Here is a 5,052-nt window from a genome sequence, read left to right as displayed (position 1 = left end):
TGATGGAGTAAGTCGTTTTTTAGTTATACTCCCTCTGTTAACATTATTAAAACTGGACCACCACCTTCTGGAAAGAGAGCCAGCTGGATAGCACAGGAGCTTTTATGAAAGGGACTAAAGGAAGATAGCATAACGCCAGCCCTCGACTCAGCTTGGTAATTCGCATTTTGCCTTAGAACATTAACAGAAATTCCAGGCTCAGTAACCAGTTTCAGGAAAATGCTGTGCGTGAATACAAGCGGAAGCGCCTTGGCATATGGGAAGCATTCTATCCTCTGATGGCCAGATCCTCCACTCCCGTCTTGGCCTGTGACACAAACACCTTGAGTTGTAAATTCCTCCAGCAAAGTGAGGCACTTTGGCATTTGCCAGGGGTGGTGACTGACACACAGGAGCCTCAGTGCTGTTTATTTGGTGTCTCCATACCCAGCAGACCACATTTTCCAGGCCCCAAGGGGTGGGAGGGATCTCATTTTAAAGAGATCAGTTGATATTTCTCTTAGCAAATCTAGCACAGGACTTACTTTTGTCCCCAAAGACTCCTGTTCTCACTGCTTGCCCACATGCCTGGGAAGCCTAATGCTCTCTACACCCATCTTCCTTTCAGGAATGAGTTCCCATCTCTTTCTCAACAGTGGACACCACTCCAGTGTTCCTCCCACCACCTTTAACTGAAAAAACAAACTGCCTTTACAGAACCCTGTGCACGCAGGTCAACCTGGCTTCTGGAAATGCAAACTGGAATTTCAAAAAGATGAAAACATTCCTGGAGAATTTTTGGTGTTTTGGAGAATGCTTCTGGGCAGATCACACACTGTGACAAGTTCTTCAATTGTGACAATTCAATCATGCCTTCCACAAGGAATTGACTTTTCACACTTAACACTGGAGGTTGCTCATTTTTCCCCAAATCTTAAAGTGGATGTGGGATTAAGATACCAAAACAAATGCACAGTTCTTTGAGCACTGCTCCTATCCCATGGCATCTGCATACCGGCAGACAGACACAGGCAGCAGATAGGGGGCCTCTGCTGATGGTTTCCTTGGAGTTAGAAAGGTTTGACACATCCAGCCCAGAGAAGGCAGAGACTCCTGTAACCCCACCCTGCTGCCAGCTGTCAGTGGAAGAAAAACAGTTGGAGGAGTCAGGAGGTCTCACACTCCAGTCTCCCTAATTCGCATGGCTTTCTGCTAGCAACTGTATTCTTTTCTCTTAAAATTATTGTAATCACAAATCCTCATTATTAGGGAAATGGGACATTGGGAGAGGAGGAAATACTTTCTATTAAAAAATTTCCACTTCGTTCCAAGATGGCCGAATATAAACAGCTCCAGTCTGCAGCTCCCAGTGTGATCAATGCAGAAGACAGGTGATTTCTGCATTTCCAACTGAGGTACCTGGTTCATCTCATTGGGACTGGTTGAACAGTGGGTGCAGCCCATGGAGGGTGAGCCAAAGCAGGGCAGGGCATCACCTCACCCAGGAAACCCAAGGGGTCAGGGGATTTCCCTTTCCTAGCCAAGTGAAGCTATGACAGACTGTGCCTGGAAAAACGGGACACTCCCACCTAACTACTGCGCTTTTCAAACGGTCTTAGCAAATGGCACCTAAGGAGATTATATCCCACACCTGGCTCAGCGGGTCCCACACCCATGGAGCCTTGCTCACTGCTAGCACAGCAGTCTGAGATAGATCTGCAAGGCAGCAGCCTGGCAGGGAGAGGGGCATCTGCCATTGCTGAGGCTTAAGTAGGTAAACAAAGCAGCTGGGGAAGCTCGAACTGCGTGGAGCCCGCTGCACTTCAGCAAGGCCTGCTGCCTCTGTTGTCTCCACCTCTGGGGGCAGGGCATAGCTGAACAAAAGGCAGCAGAAACTTCTGCAGACTTAAATGTCCCTGTCTGACAGCTCTGAAGAGAGCAATGGTTCTCCTAGCACAGCATTTGAGCTCTGAGAACGGACAGACTGCCTCCTCAAGTGGGTCCCTGACCCCTGTGTAGCCTAACTGGGAGACACCTCCCAGTAGGGGCTGACTGACACTTCATACAGGCGGGTGTCCCTCTGGAACAAAGCTTCCAGAGGAAGGATCAGGCAGCAGTATTTGCTGTTCTGCAATATTTGCTATTCTGCGGCCTCTGCTGGTGATACCCAGGCAAACAGGATCTGGAGTGGACCTCTAGCAAACTCCAACAGACCTGCAGCTAAGGGACCTGACTGTTAGAAGGAAAACTAACAAACAGAAATGAAGTGCATCAACATCAACAAAAAGGACATCCACACCAAAACCCCATCTGTAGGTCACCAACATCAAAGACCAAAGGTAAATAAAACCACAAAGGTGGGGAAAACCCAGAGAAGAAAAGCTGAAGATTCTAAAAACCAGAGCGCCTCTTCTCATCCAAAGGATTGTAGCTCCTCACCAGCAACAGAACAAAGCTGTATGGAGAATGACTTTCATGAGTTGACAGAAGTAGGCTTCAGAAAGTCAGTAATAACAAACCTCTCCAACCTAAAGAAGGATGTTAGACCCCATCGCAACAAAGCTAAAAACCTTGAAAAAAGATTAGACAAATGGCTAACTAGAATAAACAGTGTAGAGAAGACCTAAAATGACCTGATGGAGCTGAAAACCATGACATGAGAACTACGTGACGCATGCACAAGCTTCAGTAGCCAGTTCGATCAAGTGGAAGAAAGGGAATCAGTGATTGAAGATCAAATGAATGAAATGAAGCAAGAAGCAAAGTTTAGAGGAAAAAAGAGTAAAAAGAAACCAACAAAGCCTCCAAGAAATATGGGACTATGTGAAAAGACCAAATTTACGATTGATTGGTGTACCTGAAAGTGACGGGGAGAATGGAACCAAGTTGGAAAACATTCTGCAGCATATTATCCAGGAGAAGTTCCCCAACCTAGCGAGGTAGGCCGACATTCAAATTCAGGAAATACAGAGAACACCACAAAGATACTCCTCAAGAAGAGCAACCCCAAGACACATAATTGCAGATTCACCAAGTTGAAATGAAGGAAAAGATGTTAAGGGCAGCCAGAGAGAAAGGTCAGGTTACCCACAAAGGGATGCCCATCAGACTAACAGCAGATCTCTTGGCAGAAACTCTACAAGCCAGAAGACAGTGGGGGCTAATATTCATAACATTCTTAAAGAAAAGAATTTTCAACCCAGAATTTCATATCCAGCCAAACTAAGCTTCATAAGTGAAGGAGAAATAATATCCCTTACAGACAAGCAAATGCTGAGAGATTTTGTCACCACCAGGCTTGCCTTACAAGAGCTCCTGAAGGAAGCACTAAACATGGAAAGAAACAACCGGTACCAGCCACTGCAAAAACATGCCAAATTGTAAAGACCATCCATGCTAGGAGGAAACTGCATCAACTAACGGGCAAAATAACCAGCTAACATCATAATGACAGAATCAAATTCACACATAACAACATTAACCTTAAATGTAAATGGGCTAAATGCCCCAATTAAAAGACACAGACTGGCAAATTGGATAAAGAGTCAAGACCCATCAGTGTGCTGTACTCAGGAGACCCATCTCACATGCAAAGACATACATAGGCTCAAAATAAAGGCATGGAGGAAGATCTACCAAGCAAATGGAAAAAAAAAGCAGGAGTTGCAATCCTAGTCTCTGATAAAACAGACTTTAAACAAAGGTCAAAAGTGACAAAAAAAAAAAAAGGTCATTACATAATGGTAAAGGCATCAATTCAACAAGAAGAGCTAATTATCCTAAATATATATGCACCCAATACAGGAGTACCCAGATTCATAAAGCAAGTCCTTAGAGACCTACAAAGAGACTTAGACTCCCACACAATAATAATGGGAGACTTTAACACCCCACTGTCAACATTAGATCAACAAGACAGAAGGTTAACAAGGATATCCAGGACTTGAACTCAGCTCTGCATCAAGCAGACATAACAGATGTCTACAGAACTCTCCAACCCAAATCAACAGAATATACATTCTTCTCAGCACCACATGACACTTATTTCAAAATTGACCACATAGTTGGAAGTAAAACACTCCTCAGCAAATGTAAAAGAACAGAAATCACAACAACCTGTCTCTCAGACCACAGTGCAATCAAATTAGAACTGAGGATTAAGAAACTCACTCAAAACCGCACAACTACATGGAAACTGAACAACCTGCTCCTGAATGACTACTGGGTAAATAATGAAATTAAGGCAGAAATAAAGATGTTCTTTGAAACCAATGAGAACAAAGACACAACATACCAGAATCTCTGGGACACATTTAAAGCAGTGTGTACATGGAAATTTGTAGCACTAAATGCCCACCAGAGAAAGTAGAAAAGATCTAAAATCGACACCCTAACATCACAGTTAAAAGACCTAGAGGAGCAAGAGCAAACGCATTCAAGAGCTAGCAGAAGGCAAGAAATAACTAAGAGCAGAATTGAAGAAGATAGAGACAGAAAAAAACCCTTTAAAAAAATCAATGAATCCAGGAGCTGGTTTTTGGAAAAGATCAACAAAACTGATAGACTGCTAGCAAGACTAATAAAAAAGAAAAGAGAGAAGAATCAAATAGACACAATAAAAAATGATAAAGGGGACATCACCACCGATCCCACAGAAGTACAAACTACAGTTAGAGAATACTATAAACACCTCTATGCAAATAAATTAGAAAATCTAGAAGAAATGGATACATTCCTAGACACATATACCCTTCTAAGACTAAACCAGGAAGAAGTGGAACCTCTGAATAGACCAATAACATGCTCTGAAATTGAGGCAATAATCAATAGCCTACCAGCCAAAAAAAGTCCAGGAACAGAAGGATTCATAGCCGAATTCTACCAGAAGTACAAAGAGGAGCTGGTACCATTCCTTCTGAAACTATTCTAGTCAATAGAAAAAGAGGAAATCCCTCCTAACTCATTTTATGGGGCCAGCATCATCCTGATACCAAAGCCTGGCAGAGACACAACAAAAAAAGAGAATTTTAGACCAATATCCCTGATGAACATTGATGCAAAAATCCTTAATAA

The sequence above is a fragment of the Colobus angolensis genome, unplaced genomic scaffold, assembly GCF_000951035.1.
Source record: "Colobus angolensis palliatus isolate OR3802 unplaced genomic scaffold, Cang.pa_1.0 Scaffold281, whole genome shotgun sequence".
Classification (NCBI taxonomy): domain Eukaryota; kingdom Metazoa; phylum Chordata; class Mammalia; order Primates; family Cercopithecidae; genus Colobus; species Colobus angolensis.
This window is presented reverse-complemented; position numbering follows the sequence as displayed.